We start from the raw sequence: 22,238 nt of genomic DNA, 5'->3' as shown, positions 1-22,238 counted from the left end.
TGGACAGAAACACAAACATAATTTGATGCCAACTTCTTGATACATGTGTATGACCCAATGAAATTTGTTCCTTGCTATGATTTCAACATTCCATAAAGCAAGGAATCCTATGAGAAAATTTCTTGAAGAATGATGTTCACGTAACATGAACTCATTTTATCCCATCACAAAAAGATTTTTGATGGCATCTTCATTCACATCCTCATACTTCCAGTCAGCACTCCCGGGGGTTCAGTTGTTCCCCCATCGGCTAACTTTGCTACCAAATGGGTCTGTGAGAGTGCTCTCAATGGAAGCAAGAACGGAAGAGGGAGAGAGAGAGAGATAGAGAGCCACACAAGTTTTGGTGGGTGCAGAACCACCCTAATCTTCTTTTTCATTCATTTATATATGTGTTTGAGTATTGTACATAACCAGGGTAAAGGCACAGTGACCTTTAACCCCCACAACCTCCCACTTAAAGGACAATGTGCCTTTAAGGGAGAACAACCAGTGAGCATACTATCCAAGCCCATCAATACACGACAATACTCAAACCGCTGACTAGGTAGACTCTTCGTTAGCATATCTGCAGGGTTATCATCTGTATGAACCTTGACAAGCTCTATGCGCTTGTCCTCAAGTACCTCCCTGATGAAATGGTACCTGACCTCAATGTGTTTGGTCTTTGCATGAAAGACTAGATTCCATGCTAGCTGAATAGCACTCATGGAATTACTATGCAATGTCGGTACACCTGTATGAATCCCCAAATCTCCCACTAGTCGATCAAGCCATATAGCCTCCTTGCAACCCTCTGTAGCTGCAACATACTCAGCCTCTGTGGTAGACAAAGCAACACACTTCTGTGCACGAGACATCCACGACACTGCACCACCTGCAAAGGTGAACACATAACCCTCCATATTGAAATGCTGCAATACTTTTGTAACATACTCTTTTTGTGAAAGCCAAAGGAGTTTCCTACTCCGATCATGCATGATGCGCATACCAAGAATATGACCTACAAGTCCCAAATCCTTCATATCAAAGGCCTCATGCAACTTGGCCTTTAATGCATCTAGCCCATACGTATTCTTGCTAGCCCCAATAGCATATCATCCACATATAGTGCCAGGATTATGAGGCTATTATCCTTAGCCCTTTTAGTGTAGAGGCAGTGATCAATTTCACTCCTTTTAAAACCCTGGGACCAAATGAAAGCATCAAACTTCTGATACCATTCTCTAGGCGCTTGCTTAAGGCCATAGAGACTCTTCTTCAGCTTGCAAACTAAATGCTCTTTGCCCTTTTCTTCAAAGCCTTCTGGCTGCACCATGTAAATTTCCTCATGCAAATCCCCATGCAAGAAAGTTGTCTTGACATCCATCTGCATAAGCTCCAAATCCTCTGATGCCACTAGTCCAAGCATGCATCTAAGTGTGGTCATCTTCACAACTGGAGAGAATATCTCATCAAAGTCCACACCCTTCTCTTGCTTGAACCCTTTAGCGACCAAACGGGCCTTGTACCTAGGCACATCATCACCTATGACCTTCATTTTGTAGACCCATTTACATGGCAACACTTTCTTTCCATGTGGCAAAGAAACCAAGTCCCAAGTCTTATTCTTCATAAGTGAACTCATCTCTGATTGCATAGCATACTCCCACTTGCGTTGATCCTCGCACATCATAGCCTCTCTGTAGCAAGAAGGCTCCCCGCAATCAGTAAGCATCACATAGTCTACCCCTGGAACAAACCTATCAGGTGGACTAGACACTCTAGATGATCTTCTCAAGGGCATTTCAGCTTGCTATCCCACCTACATATCAGCCACATTTGGCTCATCATTGCCACTGATAGATGATCCATCATCTACCCTTGATTGTATACCTATGGGAGTATTCGGTGGTACCATTTCTTGCACATTTGGTGCATGGATAGCTTGCTGTCTGTCAACATATGCATCTGCATTCACATCCTGGAAAGTGATTCTCCTCATTTCCACATCCCTCATGGTGCCTTATGCATCGTCTTCTCATTGAAGACTACATCATGGCTGCGTATGATCTTCTTTGCTTCTGAATCCCAGAGACGATAGCCCATCTCTCCACTTTCACCATAACCCAGAAAGATGCATCTCCTAGACTTAGGATCTAGCTTCCTTCGAAGCTCTTTTGGCACATGTGCATATGCCTCACACCCAAATATATGCAAATGAGAGTAAGAGGGCTTCTTGCCACTCCATGCCTCTTCAAGAATACCACCATCCAAACTCTTACTAGGTGATCTATTGATCACATGCACTGCAGTCTCCATTGCCTCAGCCCAAAAACCACCAGAAAGACTTGCATTGGAAAGCATGCATTGCAACCTTTCTTGAATGGTATGATTCATCTTTTCTGCAACTGGATTTTTCTCTGGAGTACGAGGAGATGTGAGCTCCCTCTTAATCCCACGTGTATCATAGAAATGCTGAAAGTCATGAGAGAGATACTCTCCACCATTGTCAGTCCGTAGGCATTTAAGCGTTCTACCTGACTGATTCTCAACCAAGGCCAGCCATTTCTGAAATACCTGGAACACATCACTCTTCCGAGCTATAGCATAAGCCCACACTTTTTTGGTTGCATCATCGATGAATGTCACATAGTATTCAGCCCCACCTAATGACCGTGTAGGCATCGGACCACATACGTCTGAATGCACCAAATCAAGCTTTTCAAACTCTTTCTTTCCCCTTCTTTTATGGGCTGATTTAGGCTCACAAAATTCAAAATCAGAGAAACTCAAATGCGGTACATAACCCAAATGGCATAAGAGTTTCATTCCATTCTGGCTCATGTGCCCCAACCTGCAATGCCACAAAGAAGTGCTTGGTTGCTCGGTTATTGCAACAACATGATCAAATACCCCTGATACATGTAAGGGATACAAAGTCCCACACTTGGCACCCCTGGCCAAAAGCATAGAGCCCTTCTGAAATTTCCAACTCTGAAAGCCAAAAGTGGTGTGAAAACCAGCATCATCTAGCTGACCCACTGAAATAAGACTCTTGGTCAACTTAGGCACATGTCTCACATGTTTCAAAATAAATGCAGACCCATTTGCAAAAGAAAACTTTATGTCACCTACTCCCACTATGTCACATGCATAGTCATTTCCAAGATGCACACAACCTGTCTTTCCACTGTCATAAGTGGAGAACCATTCCCTATGGGGAGTAACATGGAATGAAGCACCAGAATCCAAAATCCAATCCTGGGAATATGCATCATCTGAAGTGGTAAGCAACTCTGCAGATAAACTAGACATAAAGAGAACGTCATTGTCACTATCATGTGTGACTGCATTGATCTCCTCGATCTTCACTTTTCCTTTGTCCTCCCTTGGACTCTCTTCCTTTTGATTTGCACCCCCATTTGCATTCTTTTTCTTATCCTTTTGCTCTCTTTTCAGCTTGTAGCAATCCTTTTTCATATGGCCCTTCTTGCCACAATGGTAACACTCAATGTTCCGTGCCCTGGATTTGCTACGAGACTTCCCTCTTTCTTGGGACTTCCCCCTGAACTATGATCTTCCCCTTTGCACATTTAAGGCTGCATCCTGCTTGTTGCCGTCCATAGACTTCCGTCTAATCTCCTCGGCCAACAAGCTACCCACAACATCATCAAATTTCGGTACTCCACCAGGTACAGAGTTACTAACAGCTGTACGGAAGGTATCCCATGAGGATGGCAATGAACATAAGAGAATATTGCCTTAGTCTCCGCATCAAAATTCATCTTTTGAGCCTAAAGCTGGCTGAAAATAATATTGAATTCATTCAAGTGAGAAGCAATGGAGACCCCTTCCTTCATTTGCAGCTCAAACAACCTCTTCATGAGGTAAACTTTATTAGAGGCAGTTTCCTTCTCATAAGTGGCACACAGTTTCTTCCACAAGTCTTCCGTAGTCTGCTCATTTACTACTGTAAAATAAACTGACTCTACAAGATGAAGTCTAATAGTAGACTTTGCTAATGCATCCAACTCATTCCAATCATCCTCATACATATTTGCAGGCTTAGCTTCAATCCCTGCCGAGGGTTTAATGTGCTTCTTTTGAATAAGCACATCCCTTATTTGTTCTTTCCACAAAGAAAAGTTTGTCCCATCAAACTTTTTAATGCCGAAAACCTCCTTTTCAGACATGGAAGAGGATGCCATATGCAAATGAAACAAAATCCCAAATGCTAGTACCTGCAAGAGAGAATCACACCAAATACCAGGTGCACCCAAATGTGTATGCCACAATAGAGTGAAATATCAACAAAACTCAAAGATCAAAGCATCAAAAGATGCATCTGACTCATGTGCATGTACTATGCATCCATATGAGCAAATCTCGCCCAAAAGGAAATGCCAACTGCAATGGCAATCCAAAATGCCAATAAGTGCCAAATGACTCAAGCATAAACACCGTCCACTGGCATATGCATCAATAATATCTCATCCAAGAGAGCATAGCACTATCAGTGCATCACCTGCAATGTGTCAAAGCTGTCTCTCAGCATAAAATAGCATCCATGTGCAAAGCGTCCATAAAAAATAGCATCCCACAAGGCAATCTGGGCCTATAAGCGCATCCAGTAAGGACCGCAATGCATCAAAATGGCCTATAAATCATCCTTTGCAACCCAATGCACACCACGAATGAGCGCACACTGCAACCAGAGTGATCTGCATAAGGTATGCTCAAGAAATCATAGTCCCATGGTAATGACCGCTACTGAAAATAGAACTTGAGATGCCTCAAAACATGGGCGCCATTGCATAATCGGACTCAGCAAGAAAATCTACAAATATCTCTCTTCTGTCGGAACTCCAAAATCCCAACCGATGAGTGAGAAATGGGAGTCACAACACTTATCCACTGCCATGTGGCATAAATCTAAGGTTTCAAAACCTTAGAATGAAAAATGCATAATAGAGAGACAAAATCGAATACACAGAGATCTATAACTCTGAAAATCCTCCACCGAATCATGCAAGAACTAACAGGTAGGGGTTTTTGGGCGTCCGGAACGCAATGGGACAGACGGTTTTGGAAACCGTGGTCTCAATCACTGGGTCCAACACACGGACTGAAAAACGTTTTTGGAAGCAAAGCTGTTTGTAAACTCCACTGGAGTGTGAATGATGAGCAACATAGAAGTTTTAGGACCTCCTGAGTCCACCGGAACTGACAGATCTGCAAATGGTTGCTCCAAACTTGAGTTCCAACACCCGTGCAAAAAACGTAGAAACTGACACAGTGAGTCAAAAATCCAATGAAATGATCCCAGATTCTAAGCTCTTGAAGTGAAGTGGACACCAAAAGCAAGCAATAGTTGCCTCTACAAGTTAATACGGAGCCTCTGTCATCGAACGGAACAGGAAAAAGCTCAAAAAACGACTTTTTCTTTGAAAACACTTAACAGGCTCTCAAAACCACTTCGCAAAACCAAAGTGACTTTTCCAAAGGTTCCTCCAAGGTCTCTGCACACTCGGATGCAAGTAAAGTCACCCACAAAGCTTCCCACAGAGCTTCTCCTTCCTCCCATAGAGCTGCTGAGCTTCAAGCATTCAAGCACGTTCAGCTAGATCACCCGGGCTCTGTTGATACCAGTTGAGAGTGCTCTCAACGAAAGCAAGAACGGAAGAGGGAGAGAGAGAGAGATAGAGAGCCACACAAGTTTTGGTGGGTGCAGAACCACCCTAATCTTCTTTTTCATTCATTTATATATGTGTTTGAGTATTGTACATAACCGGGGTAAAGTCACAGTGACCTTTAACCCCCACAGTCTACTCAAGTGTGTAAACATAAATTGCAAACAACCAATCGAATAGAAGGATGTAGCGTTCTTGGCAATGTAGATGAGAAATTTTTTAAAGTCTAATTTGAATAGGTCTCAAAATATCTAATTATGTGTTGAAAATGAGGGGGAAATAGTTGGCCTATGTTGGGTACTTTGGTCATGATAGGAACTTCAAAGCTTCATGAAAAACATGTGCATATATGTGCAATGGTTTTACATCCATCGTATACAGGGGGAGGATGCTCTTATATTCTTGGGGAGATTTTTGACCCTCACATATCAATCATTTGTATACATGGAGAGGATGTTATTGACATTGCATCTATGGAGAGGCTGTTATTGACATTGGAATATGAATTTTGCTCACCACAAATACATGGGAATACGTTCTAGTTAGGGTCACTCACTAGAATATATATGTGGTGGTGTAAAGCTCTCTCTCAGCCTTAAGTTCTCACATCATGGACTACCTCCATAGTGCTTTGATTATGTTGTGTATTTCAGAGGTATTTCATAACGAGTGGTTTAATTATGTTGTTTCTCTTTCCATGCATGCAATTACCAATGAGAATGAAGACCAAGTTAAAATTAAGCACATAAGAGAAAATTAATTATATCTGACTCAATTTCATGCCAACTTCTTGATACATGTGTATGTTTGACCCAATGAAATTTGTTCCTTGCTATGATTTCAACATGCCATAAAGCAACGAATCCTATGAGAAAATTTCTTCAAGAATGATGTTCACATAACATGAACTCATTTTATCCCATCACAAAAGGATATTTGATGGCATCTTCATTCACATCCTCATACTTCAATGGAATGGATAGTTAGTTTAAACATAAATTGCAAACAAGCAATCAAATAAAAGGACGTAGGGTTCTTGGCAATGTAGTTTTGAGGTCTAATTTGAATAGGTCTCAAAATATATAAATATGTGTTGAAAATGAGGGGGAGATAGTTGGCCAAGTGATGCCATATATTGGGTACTTTGGTCATGATAGGAACTTCAAAGCTTAATGAAAAACATGTGCATATATGTGCAACGACTTTACTTCCATTGTATATAGGGGGAGGGTGCTCTTGTATTCTTGGGGAGGTTTTTGACCCTCACATATCAATCGTTTGTATACATGGAGAGGATGTTATTGACATTGTATCTATGAAGAGGATGTTATTGACACTAGAATATGAATTCGGCTCACCTAAAAAACATGGGAATACGTTCTAGTTAGGCTCACTCACTAGAATATACATGTGGTGGTGTAAAGCTCTCTCTCACCCTCAAGTTCTCACATCATGGACTACCTCCATAATGGTTTGATTATGTTGTGTTTTTCATAACGAGTGATTTGATTATGTTGTTTCTCTTTCCATGCATGCAATTACCAATGCGAATGAAGACCAAGTTAAAATTAAGCACATAAGAAAAACATAATTATATCTGACTCAATTTGATGCCAACTTCTTGATACATGTATATGTTTGATCCAATGAAATTTGTTCCTTGCTATGATTTCAACATTCCATAAAGCAAGGAATCCTATGATAAAATTTCTTGTAGAATGATGTTCATGTGACATGAACTCATTTTATCCCATCACAAAAGGATATTTGATGGGATCTTCATTCAGATCCTCATACTTCAATGGAATGGATAGTTAGTTTAAACAAAAATTGCAAACACGCAATCAAATAAAAGGATGTAGGGTTCTTGGCAATGTAGATGAGGAAATTTTCGAAGTCTAATTTGAAAAGGTGTGATTATGTTGTGTATTTCATAACGAGTGGTTTGATTATGTTGTTTCTCTTTCCATGCACGCCATTACCAATGAGAATGAAGACCAAGTTAAAATTAAGCACATAAGAGAAACTTAATTATATCTGACTCAATTTGATGCCAACTTCTTGATACATGTGTATGATTGACCCAATGAAATTTGTTCCTTTTTATGATTTCAACATTCCATAAAGCAAGGAATCCTATGAGAAAATTTCTTGGAGAATGATGTTCATGTAACATGAACTCATTTTATCCGATCATAAAAAGATATTTGATGGCATCTTCATTCACATCCTCATATTTCAACGGAATGGATAGTTAGTTTAAGCATAAATTGGAAACAAGCAATCAAATAGAAGGATGTAGGGTTCTTCGCAATGTACATGACGAATTTTTCGAAGTCTAATTTGAATAGGTCTCAAAATATCTAAATATGCATTGAAAATGAGGGGGAAATAGTTGGCCAAGTGATGCCATATGTTGGGTACTTTGGTCATGATAGGAACTTCAAAGCTTCATGAAAAACATGTGCATAGATGTGCAACGACTTTACATCCATAGTATATACGGGGAGGATGCTCTCGTATTCTTGGGGAGGTTTTTGACCCTCACATATCAATCATTTGTGTACATGGAGAGGATGTTATTGACATTGTATCTATGAAGAGGATGTTATTGACATTGCAATATGAATTTGGCTCACCACAAACACATGGGAATACGTTCTAGTTAGGCTCACTCACTAGAATATATATGTGGTTGTGTAAAGGTCTCTCTCACCCTCAAGTTCTCACATCATGGACTACCTCCATGATGGTTCGATTATGTTGTGTATTTCATAACGAGTGATTTGATTATGTTATTTCTCTTTCCATGCATGCAATTACCAATGAGAATGAAGACCAAGTTGAAATTAAGCACATAAGAAAAACTTAATTATATCTAACTCAATTTCATGCCAACTTCTTGATGCATGTGTATGTTTGACCCAATGAAATTTGTTCCGTGCTATGATTTCAACATTCCATACACCAAAGAATCCTATGAGAAAAATTCTTGAAGAATGATGTTCACGTAACATGAACTCACTTTATCCCATCACAAAAGGATATTTGATGGCATCTTCATTCACATCCTCATACTTCAATGGAATGGATAGTTAGTTTAAACATAAATTGCGAACAAGCAATCAAATACAAGGATGTAGGGTTCTTGGCAATGTAGATGAGAAATTTTTCGAAGTCTAATATGAATCGTCTCAAAATATTTAAATATGTGTTGAAAACGAGGGGGAAATAGTTGGCCAAGTGATGCCATATGTTGGGTACTTTGGTCATGATAGGAACTTCAAAGCTTCATGAAAAACGTGTGCATATATGTGCAACGACTTTAAATCCATCGTATACAGGGGAGGATGTTCTCGTATTCTTGGGGAGGTTTTTGACCGTCACATATCAATCATTTGTATACATGGATAGGATGTTATTGACATTTTATCTATGAAGAGGATGTTATTGACATTGGAATATGAATTTGGCTCACCACAAACACATGGGAATACGTTCTAGTTACGCTCACTCACTAGAATATATATGTCGTGGTGTAGAGTTCTCTCTCACCCTCAAGCTCTCACATCACGGACTACCTCCATAATGGTTTGATTATGTTGTGTATTTCATAATGAGTGGTTTGATTATGTTGTTTCTCTTTCCATGCATGCAATTACAAATGAGAATGAAGACCAAGTTAAAAATAAGCACATAAGAGACACTTAATTATATCTGACTCAATTTGATGCAACCTTCTTGATACATGTGTATGTTTGACCCAATGAAATTTGTTCCTTTCTATGATTTCAACATTCCATAAAGCAAGGAATCCTACGAGAAAATTTCTTGGAGAATGATGTTCACGTAACATGAACTCATTTTATCCCATCATAGAAAGATATGTGATGGCATCTTCATTCACATCCTCATACTTCAATGGAATGGATAGTTAGTTTAAGCATAAATTGCAAACGAGCAATCAAATAGAAGGATGTAGGGTTCTTGGCAATGTAGGTGGGCAATTTTTCGAAGTCTAATTTGAATAGGTCTCAAAATATCTAAATATGTGTTGAAAATGAGGGGGAAATAGTTGGCCAAGTGATGCCATATGTTGGGTACTTTGGTCATGACAAGAACTTCAAAGCTAGATGAAAAACATGTGCATATATGTGCAACGACTTTACATCCATCGTATATAGGGCGAGGACGCTATCGTATTCTTGGGGAGGTTTTTGACCCTCACATATCAATCGTTTGTATACATGGAGAGGATGTTATTGACATTGTATCTATGAAGAGGATGTTATTGACATTGGAATATGAATTTGGCTCACCACAAACACATGGGAATATTTTCTAGTTAGGCTCACTCACTAGAATATATATGTGGTGGTGTAAAACTCTCTCTCACCCTCAAGTTTTCACATCACGGACTACCTCCATAGTGGTTTGATTATGTTGTGTATTTCATAACGAGAGGTTTGATTATGTTGTTTCCCTTTCCATGCATGCAATTACCAATGAGAATGAAGACCAAGTTAAATATAAGCACATAAGAGAAACTTACCTTTCTATGATTTCAACATTCCATAAAGCAAGGACGCCTATGAGAGAATTTCTTGGAGAATGATGTTCACGTAACATGAACTCATTTTATCCCATCATAAAAAGATATTTGATGGCATCTTCATTCACATCCTCATACTTCAATGCAATGGATAGTTAGTTTAAGCATAAATTGCAAACAAGCACTCAAATAGAAGGATGTAGGGTTCTTGGCAATGTAGATGAGGAATTTTTCGAAGACTCATTTGAATAGGTCTCAAATAATCTAAATATGACTTGGAAATGAGGGGGAAATAGTTGGCCAAGTGATGCCATATGTTGGGTACTTTGGTCATGATAGGAACTTCAAAGCTTCATGAAAAACATGTGCATATATGTGCAATGACATTACATCCATCGTATATAGGGGGAGGATGCTCTCGTATCTTGGGGAGGTTTTTAACCCACATATTAAAGGTTTGTATACATGGAGAGGATGTTATTGACATTGTATCTATGAAGAGGATGTTATTGACATTGGAATATGAATTTGGCTCACTACAAACACATGGGAATACGTTCTAGTTAGGCTCAATCACTAGAATATATATGTGGTTGTGTAAAGCTGTCTCTCACCCTCAAGTTCTCACATGTAGTCCACTACCTCCATAATTGTTTGATTATGTTGTGTATTTCATAACGAGTGGTTTGATTATGTTGTTTCTCTTTCCATATATGCAATTACCATTGAGAATGAAGACCAAGTTAAAATTAGGCACATAAGAAAAATGTAATTATATCTGACTCAATTTCATGCCAACTTCTTGATACATGTGTATGTTTGATCCAATGAAATTTGTTTGTTGCTATGGTTTCAACATTCCATAAAGCAAGGAATCCTGTGAGAAATTTTCTTGAATAATGATGTTCACGTAACATGAACTCATTTTATCCCATCACAAAAGGATATTTGATGGCATATTCCTTCACGTACTCATACTTCAATGGAATAGCTAGTTAGTTTAAACATAATATGCAAATAACCAATAAAATAAAAGGATGTAGGGTTCTTGGCAATTTAGATGAGAATTTTTTCGAAGTCTAATTTGAATAGGTCTCAAAATATCTAAATATGTGTTGAAAATGAGGGGCAAAGAGTTGGCTAAGTGACGCCATATGTTGGGTACTTTGGTCATGATAGGAACTTCAAAGCTTCATGAAAAACATGTGCATATATGTGCAACGACTTTACATCCATAGATATAGGGGGAGGATGCTCTCATAGTCTTGGGGAGGTTTTTGACCCTCACATATCAATCGTTTGTATACATGGAGAGGATGTTATTGACATTGTATCTATGAAGGGGATGTTATTGACATTGGAATATGAATTCGGCTCACCACAAACACATGGGAATACGTTCTAGTTAGGCTCACTCACTAGAATATATATGTGGTGGTGTAAAGGTCTCTCTCACCTCAAGTTCTCACATCATGGACTACCTCCATAATGGTTTGATTATGTTGTGTATTTCATAACGAGTGGTTTGATTTTGTTGTTTCTCTTTCCATGCATGCAATTACCAAAATGAGAATGAAGACCAAGTTAAAACTAAGCACATAAGAGAAACTTAATTATATCTGACTCAATTTGATTCCAACTTCTTGATACATTTGTATGTTTGACCCAATGAAATTTATTCGTTTCTATGATTTCAACATTCCATAAAGCAAGGAATCCTATGAGAAAATTTCTTGGAGAATGATGTTCACGTAACATGAACTCATTTTATCCCATCATAGAAAGATATTTGATGGCATCTTCATTCACATCCTCATACTTCAATGGAATGGATAGTTAGTTTAAGCATAAATTGCAAACGAGCAATCAAATAGAAGGATGTAGGGTTCTTGGCAATGTAGGTGAGCAATTTCTCAAAGTCTAATTTGAATAGGTCTCAAAATATCTAAATATGTGTTGAAAATGAGGGGGAAATAGTTGGCCAAGTGATGCCATATGTTGGGTACTTTGGTCATGATAGGAACTTCAAAGCTGCATGACAAACATGTGCATATATGTTCAACGACTTTACATCCATCGTATATAGGGGGAGGATGCTCTCGTATTCTACGGGTGGTTTTGGACCCTCACATATCAATCGTTTGTATACATGGAGAGGATGTTATTGAAATTGTATCTATGAAGAGGATCTTATTGACATTGGAATATGAATTTGGCTCACCACAAACACATGGGAATATGTTCTAGTTAGGCTCACTCACTAGAATATATATGTGGTGGTGTAAAGCTCTCTCTCACCCGCAAGTTTTCACGTAATGGTTTGATTATGTTGTGTTTTTCATAACGAGACGTTTGATTATGTTGTTTCCCTTTCCATGCATGCAATTACCAATGAGAATGAAGACCAACTTAAAATTAAGCACATAAGAGAAACTTACTCAATTTGATGCCAACTTCTTGATACATGTGTATGTTTGACCCAATGAAACTTGTTCCTTTCTATGATTTCGACATTCTATAAAGCAAGGATGCCTATGAGAGAATTTCTTGGAGAATGATGTTCACGTAACATGAACTCATTTCATCCCATCATAAAAAGATATTTGATGGCATCTTCATTCACATCCTCATACTTCAATGCAATGGATAGTTAGTCTAATCATAAATTGCAAACAAGAACTCAAATAGAAGGATCTAGGGTTCTTGATAATGTAGATGAGGAATTTCTCGAAGTCTAATTTGAATAGGTCTCAAAATATCTAAATATGTTCTAAAAATAAGGGGAAATAGTTGGCCAAGTGATGCCATATGTTGGGTACTTTGGTCATGATAGGAACTTCAAAGCTTCATGAAAAACATGTGCATATATGTGCAATGACATTTCATCCATCGTATATAGGGGGACGATGCTCTCGTATTCTTGGGGAGGTTTTTAACCCACATATCAATCGTTTGTATACATGGAGAGGATGTTATTGACATTGTATCTATGAAGAGGATGTTATTGACATTGGAATATGAATTAAGCTCACTACAAACACATGTGAATACGTTCTAGTTAGGCTCAATCACTAGAATATATATGTGGTTGTGTAAAGCTGTCTCTCACCCTCAAGTTCTCACATGTAGTCCACTACCTCCATAATTGTTTGATTATGTTGTGTATTTCATAACGAGTGGTTTGATTATGTTGTTTCTCTTTCCATATATGCAATTACCATTGAGAATGAAGACCAAGTTAAAATTAAGCACATAAGAAAAATGTAATTATATCTGACTCAATTTCATGCCAACTTCTTGATACATGTGTATGTTTGATCCAATGAAATTTGTTCGTTGCTATGATTTCAACATTCCATAAAGCAAGGAATCCTGTGAGAAATTTTCTTGAAGAATGATGTTCACGTAACATGAACTCATTTTATCCCATCACAAAAGGATATTTGATGGCATATTCCTTCACGTACTCATACTTCAATGGAATAGCTAGTTAGTTTAAACATAATATGCAAATAACCAATAAAATAAAAGGATGTAGGGTTCTTGGCAATTTAGATGAGAATTTTTTCGAAGTCTAATTTGAATAGGTCTCAAAATATCTAAATATGTGTTGAAAATGAGGGGCAAATAGTTGGCTAAGTGACGCCATATGTTGGGTACTTTGGTCATGATAGGAACTTCAAAGCTTCATGAAAAACATGTGCATATATGTGCAACGACTTTACATCCATAGATATAGGGGGAGGATGCTCTCATATTCTTGGGGAGGTTTTTGACCCTCACATATCAATCGTTTGTATACATGGAGAGGATGTTATTGACATTGTATCTATGAAGGGGATGTTATTGACATTGGAATATGAATTCGGCTCACCACAAACACATGGGAATACGTTCTAGTTAGGCTCACTCACTAGAATATATATGTGGTGGTGTAAAGGTCTCTCTCACCTCAAGTTCTCACATCACGGACTACCTCCATAATGGTTTGATTATGTTGTGTATTTCATAACGAGTGGTTTAATTTTGTTGTTTCTCTTTCCATGCATGCAATTACCAAAATGAGAATGAAGACCAAGTTAAAACTAAGCACATAAGAGAAACTTAATTATATCTGACTCAATTTGATTCCAACTTCTTGATACATTTGTATGTTTGACCCAATGAAATTTATTCGTTTCTATGATTTCAACATTCCATAAAGCAAGGAATCCTATGAGAAAATTTCTTGGAGAATGATGTTCACGTAACATGAACTCATTTTATCCCATCATAGAAAGATATTTGATGGCATCTTCATTCACATCCTCATACTTCAATGGAATGGATAGTTAGTTTAAGCATAAATTGCAAACGAGCAATCAAATAGAAGGATGTAGGGTTCTTGGCAATGTAGGTGAGCAATTTCTCAAAGTCTAATTTGAATAGGTCTCAAAATATCTAAATATGTGTTGAAAATGAGGGGGAAATAGTTGGCCAAGTGATGCCATATGTTGGGTACTTTGGTCATGATAGGAACTTCAAAGCTGCATGAGAAACATGTGCATATATGTTCAACGACTTTACATCCATCGTATATAGGGGGAGGATGCTCTCGTATTCTACGGGTGGTTTTGGACCCTCACATATCAATCGTTTGTATACATGGAGAGGATGTTATTGAAATTGTATCTATGAAGAGGATCTTATTGACATTGGAATATGAATTTGGCTCACCACAAACACATGGGAATATGTTCTAGTTAGGCTCACTCACTAGAATATATATGTGGTGGTGTAAAGCTCTCTCTCACCCGCAAGTTTTCACGTAATGGTTTGATTATGTTGTGTTTTTCATAACGAGACGTTTGATTATGTTGTTTCCCTTTCCATGCATGCAATTACCAATGAGAATGAAGACCAACTTAAAATTAAGCACATAAGAGAAACTTACTCAATTTGATGCCAACTTCTTGATACATGTGTATGTTTGACCCAATGAAATTTGTTCCTTTCTATGATTTCAACATTCTATAAAGCAAGGATGCCTATGAGAGAATTTCTTGGAGAATGATGTTCACGTAACATGAACTCATTTCATCCCATCATAAAAAGATATTTGATGGCATCTTCATTCACATCCTCATACTTCAATGCAATGGATAGTTAGTCTAATCATAAATTGCAAACAAGAACTCAAATAGAAGGATCTAGGGTTCTTGATAATGTAGATGAGGAATTTCTCGAAGTCTAATTTGAATAGGTCTCAAAATATCTAAATATGTTCTAAAAATAAGGGGAAATAGTTGGCCAAGTGATGCCATATGTTGGGTACTTTGGTCATGATAGGGACTTCAAAGCTTCATGAAAAACATGTGCATATATGTGCAATGACATTTCATACATCGTATATAGGGGGACGATGCTCTCGTATCTTGGGGAGGTTTTTAACCCACATATCAATCGTTTGTATACATGGAGAGGATGTTATTGACATTGTATCTATGAAGAGGATGTTATTGACATTGGAATATGAATTAAGCTCACTACAAACACATGTGAATACGTTCTAGTTAGGCTCAATCACTAGAATATATATGTGGTTGTGTAAAACTCTCTCTCACCCTCAAGTTCTCACATGTAGTCCACTACCTCCATAATGGTTTGATTATGTCGTGTATTTCATAACGAGTGGTTTGATTATGTTGTTTCTCTTTCCATATATGCCATTACCATTGAGAATGAAGACCAAGTTAAAATTAAGCACATAAGAAAAATCTAATTATATCTTACTCAATTTGATGCCAACTTTTTCATACATGTGTATGTTTGATCCAATGAAATTTTTTCCTTGCTATGATTTCAACATTCCATAAAGCAAGGAATCCTGTGAGAAATTTTCTTGAAGAATGATGTTCACGTAACATGAACTCATTTTATCCCATCACAAAAGGATATTTGATGGCATCTTGGTTCACATCCTCATACTTCAATGGAATGGATAGTTAGTTTAAACATGAATTGCAAACAACCAATCAAATAAAAGGATGTAGGGTTCTTGGCAATTTAGATGAGAAATTTTTCAAAGTCTAATTTGAATAGGTCTCAAAATATCTAAATATGTGTTGAAAATGAGGGGGAAATAGTTGGCCAAGTGATACCATATGTTGGGTACTTTGGTCATGATAGGAACTTCAAAGCTTCATGAGAAACATGTGCATATATGTGGAACGACTTTACATCCATAGTATATAGGGGGAAGATGCTCTCGTATTCTTGGGGAGGTTTTCGACCCTCACATATCAATCGTTTGTATACATGGAGAGGATGTTAGTGACATTGTATCTATGAAGGGGATGTTATTAACATTGGAATATGAATTTGGCTCTCCACAAACACATGGGAATACATTATAGTTAGGCTCACTCACTAGAATATATATGTGGTGGTGTAAAGCTCTCTCTCACCCTCAAGTTCTCACATCATGGACCACCTCCATAATGGTTTGATTATGTTGTGTATTTCATAACGAGTGATTTGATTATGTTGTTTCTCTTTCCATGCATGCAATTACCAATGAGAATGAAGACCAAGTTTAAATTAATCAAATAAGAAAAACTTAGTTATATCTGACTCAATTTGATGCCAATTTCTTAATACATGTGTATATTTGACCCAATGAAATTTTTTCCTTGCTATGATTTCAACATTGCATAAAGCAAGGGATGGATAGTTAGTTTAAACATAAATTGCAAATAAGAAATAAAATAAAAGGATGTAGGGTTCTTGGCAATTTAGATGCGAAATTTTTCGAAGTCTAATTTGAATAGGTCTCAAAATATCTAAATATGTGTTGAAAATGAGGGGGAAACAGTTGGCCAAGTGATGCCATATGTTGGGTACTTTGGTCATGATAGGAAATTCAAATCTTCATGAAAAACATGTGCATATATGTGCAACGACTTTACATCCATAGTATATAAGGGGAGGATGCTCTCATATTCTTGGGGACGTTTTTCACCCTCACATATCAATCGTTTGTATACATGGAGAGGATGTTATTGACATTGTATCTATGAAGGGGATGTTATTGACATTGGAATATGAATTCGGCTCTCCACAAACACATGGGAATACATTATAGTTAGGCTCACTCACTAGAATATATATGTGGTGGTGTAAAGCTCTCTCTCACGCTCAAGTTCTCACATCATGGACTACCTCCATAATGGTTTGATTATGTTGTTTCTCTTTCCATGCATGCAATTACCAATGCGAATGAAGACCAAGTTAAAACTAAGCACATAAGAGAAACTTAATTATATCTGACTCAATTTGATTCCAACTTCTTGATACATCTGTATGTTTGACCCAATGAAATTTATTCGTTTCTATGATTTCAACATTCCATAAAGCAAGGAATCCTATGAGAAAATTTCTTGGAGAATGATGTTCACGTAACATGAACTCATTTTATCCCATCATAGAAAGCTATTTGATGGCATCTTCATTCACATCCTCATACTTCAATGGAATGGATAGTTAGTTTAAGCATAAATTGCAAACGAGCAATCCAATAGAAGGATGTAGGGTTCTTGGCAATGTAGGTGAGCAATTTCTCAAAGTCTAATTAGGTCTCAAAATATCTAAATATGTGTTGAAAATGAGGGGAAAATAGTTGGCCAAGTGATGCCATATGTTGAGTACTTTGGTCATGATAGGAACTTCAAAGCGGCACGAAAAACATGTGCATATATGTGCAACGACTTTACATCCATCGTATATAGGGGGAGGATGCTCTCGTATTCTTGGGGAGGTTTTTGACCCTCACATATCAATCGTTTGTATACATGGAGATGATGTTATTGACATTGTATCTATGAAGAGGATGTTATTGACATTGGAATATGAATTTGGCTCACCACAAACACATGGGAATATGTTCTAGTTAGGCTCACTCACTAGAATATATATGTGGTGGTGTAAAGCTCTCTCTCACCCTCAAGTTTTCACATAATGGTTTGATTATGTTGTGTTTTTCATAACGAGAGGTTTGATTATGTTGTTTCCCTTTCCATGCATGCAATTACCAATGAGAATGAAGACCAAGTTAAAATTAAGCACATAAGAGAAACTTACTCAATTTGATGCCAACTTCTTGATACATGTGTATTTTTGACCCAATGAAATTTGTTCCTTTCTATGATTTCAACATTCCATAAAGCAAGGATGCCTATGAGAGAATTTCCTGGAGAATGATGTTCATGTAACATGAACTCATTTTATCCCATCATAAAAAGATATTTGATGGCATCTTCATTCACATCCTCATACTTCAATGCAACGGATAGTTAGTTTAAGCATAAATTGCAAACAAGAACTCAAATAGAAGGATGTAGGGTTCTTGACAATATAGATGAGGAATTTCTCGAAGTCTAATTTGAATAGGTCTCAAAATATCTAAATATGTTCTAAAAATAAGGGGGAAATAGTCGGCCAAGTGATGCCATATGTTGGGTACTTTGGTCATGATAGGAACTTCAAAGCTTCATGAAAAACATGTACATATATGTGCAATGACATTACATCCATCGTATATAGGGGGACGATGCTCTCGTATTCTTGCAGAGGTTTTTAACCCACATATCAATCGTTTGTATACATGGAGAGGATGTTATTGACATTATATCTATGAAGAGGATGTTATTGACATTGGAATATGAATTTAGCTCACTACAAACACATGGGAATACGTTCTAGTTAGGCTCAATCACTACAATATATATGTGGTTGTGTAAAGCTCTCTCTCACCCTCAAGTTCTCACATGTAGTCCACTACCTCCATAATGGTTTGATTATGTTGTGTATTTCATAACAAGTGGATTGATTAGGTTGTTTCTCTTTCCATATATGCAATTACCAAATCTAATTATATCCGACTCAATTTGATGCCAACTTTTTCATACATGTGTATGTTTGATCCAATGAAATTTGTTCCTTGCTATGATTTCAATATTCCATAAAGCAAGGAATCCTGTGAGAAATTTTCTTGAAGAATGATGTTCACGTAACATGAACTCATTTTATCCCATCACAAAAGGATATTTGATGGCATCTTCATTCACATCCTCATACTTCAATGGAATGGATAGTTAGTTTAAACATAAATTGCAAACAGCCAATCAAATAAAAGGATGTAGGGTTCTTGGCAATTTAGATGAAAATTTTTTCGAAGTCTAATTTGAATAGGTCTCAAAATATCTAAATATGTGTTAAAAATGAGGGGGAAATAGTTGGCCAAGTGATACCATATGTTGGGTACTTTGGTCATGATAGGAACTTCAAAGCATCATGAAAAACATGTGCATATATGTGCAACGACTTTACATCCATAGTATATAGGGGGAGGATGCTCTCGTATTCTTGGGGAGGTTTTTGACCGTCACATATCAATCATTTGTATACATGGAGAGGATGTTATTGACATTGTATCTATGAAGGGGATGTTATTGACATTGGAATATGAATTCGGCTCTCCACAAACACATGGGAATACGTTATAGTTAGGCTCACTCACTAGAATATATATGTGGTGGTGTAAAGCTCTCTCTCACCCTCAAGATCTCACATCATTGACTACCTCCATAATGGTTTGATTATGTTGTGTATTTCATAACGAGTGATTTGATTATGTTGTTTCTCTTTCCATGCATGCAATTACCAATGAGAATGGAGACGAAGTTAAAATTAAGCAAATAAGAAAAACTTAGTTATATCTGACTCAATTTGATGCCAATTTCTTGATACATGTGTATGTTTGACCCAATGAAATTTTTTCCTTGCTATGATTTCAACATTGCATAAAGCAAGGAATGGATAGTTAGTTTAAACATAAATTGCAAATAAGAAATAAAATAAAAGGATGTAGGGTTCCTGGCAATTTAGATGTGAAATTTTTTGAAGTCTAATTTGAATAGGTCTCAAAATTATCTAAATATGTGTTGAAAATGAGGGGGAAATAGTTGGCCAAGTGATGCCATATGTTGGGTACTTTGGTCATGATAGGAACTTCAAAGCTTCATGAAAAACATGTGAATATATGTGCAACGACTTTACATCCATAGTATATAGGGGGAGGATGCTCTCATATTCTTGGGGAGGTTTTTGACCCTCACTTATCAATCGTTTGTATACATGGAGAGGATGTTATTGACATTGTATGTATAAAGGGGATGTTATTGACATTGGAATATGAATTCGGCTCACCACAAACACATGGGAATACGTTCTAGTTAGGCTCACTCACTAGAATATATATGTGGTGGTGTAAAGGTCTCTCTCACCCTCAAGTTTTCATATCACGGACTACCTCCATAATGGTTTGATTATGTTGTGTATTTCATAACGAGTGGTTGGATTATGTTGTTTCTCTTTCCATGCATGCAATTACCAATGAGAATGAAGACCAAGTTAAAACTAAGCACATAAGAGAAACTTAATTATATCTGACTCAATTTGATTCCAACTTCTTGATACATGTGTATGTTTGACCCAATGAAATTTGTTCGTTTCTATGATTTCAACATTCCATAAAGCAAGGAATCCTATGAGAAAATTTCTTGGAGAATGATGTTCATGAACTCATTTTATCCCATCATAGAAAGATATTTGATGGCATCTTCATTCACATCCTCATACTTCAATGGAATGGATAGTTAGTTTAAGCATAAATTGCAAACGAGCAATCAAATAGAAGGATGTAGGGTTCTTGGCAATGTAGGTGAGCAATTTCTCAAAGTCTAATTTGAATAGGTCTCAAAATATCTAAATATGTGTTGAAAATGAGGGGGAAATAGTTGGCCAAGTGATGCCATATGTTGGGTACTTTGGTCATGATAGGAACTTCAAAGCTGCATGAGAAACATGTGCATATATGTGCAACGACTTTACATCCATCGTATATAGGGGGAGGATGCTCTCGTATTCTTGGGGAGGTTTTTGACCCTCACATATCAATCGTTTGTATACATGGAGAGGATGTTATTGACATTGTATCTATGAAGAGGATCTTATTGACATTGGAATATGAATTTGGCTCACCACAAACACATGGGAATATGTTCTAGTTAGGCTCACTCACTAGAATATATATGTGGTGGTGTAAAGCTCTCTCTCACCCTCAAGTTTTCACATAATGGTTTGATTATGTTCTGTGTTTCATAATGAGAGGTTTGATTACGTTGTTTCCCTTTCCATGCATGCAATTACCAATGAGAATGAAGCCCAAGTTAAAATTAAGCACATAAGAGAAACTTACTCAATTTGATGCCAACTTCTTGATACATGTGTATGTTTGACCCAATGATATTTATTCCTTTCTATGATTTCAACATTCCATAAAGCAAGGATGCCTATGAGAGAATTTCCTGGAGAATGATGTTCACGTAACATGAACTCATTTTATCCCATCATAAAAAGATAGTTGATGGCCTCTTCATTCACATCCTCATACTTCAATGCAATGGATAGTTAGTTTAAGCATAAATTGCAAACAAGAACTCAAATAAAAGGATGTAGGATTCTTGACAATGTAGATGAGGAATTTCTCGAAGTCTAATTTGAATAGGTCTCAAAATATCTAAATATGTTCTAAAAATAAGGGGGAAATAGTTGGCCAAGTGATGCCATATGTTGGGTACTTTGGTCATGATAGGAACTTCAAAGCTTCATGAAAAACATGTACATATATGTGCAATGACATTACATCCATCGTATATAGGGGGACGATGCTCTCATATTCTTGCAGAGGTTTCTAACCCACATATCAATCGTTTGTATACATGGAGAGGATGTTATTGACATTGTATCTATGAAGAGGATGTTATTGACATTGGAATATGAATTTAGCTCACTACAAACACATGGGAATACGTTCTAGTTAGGCTCAATCACTAGAATATATATGTGGTTGTGTAAAGCTATCTCTCACCCTCAAGTTCTCACGTGTAGTCCGCTACCTCCATAATGGTTTGATT

Source organism: Dipteris shenzhenensis, chromosome 5 (genome assembly GCF_047967505.1).
Source record: "Dipteris shenzhenensis isolate YYH24624 ecotype China chromosome 5, Dip_SZ_1.0, whole genome shotgun sequence".
NCBI lineage: Eukaryota > Viridiplantae > Streptophyta > Polypodiopsida > Gleicheniales > Dipteridaceae > Dipteris > Dipteris shenzhenensis.
Note: the sequence above shows the minus strand (reverse complement) of the source record.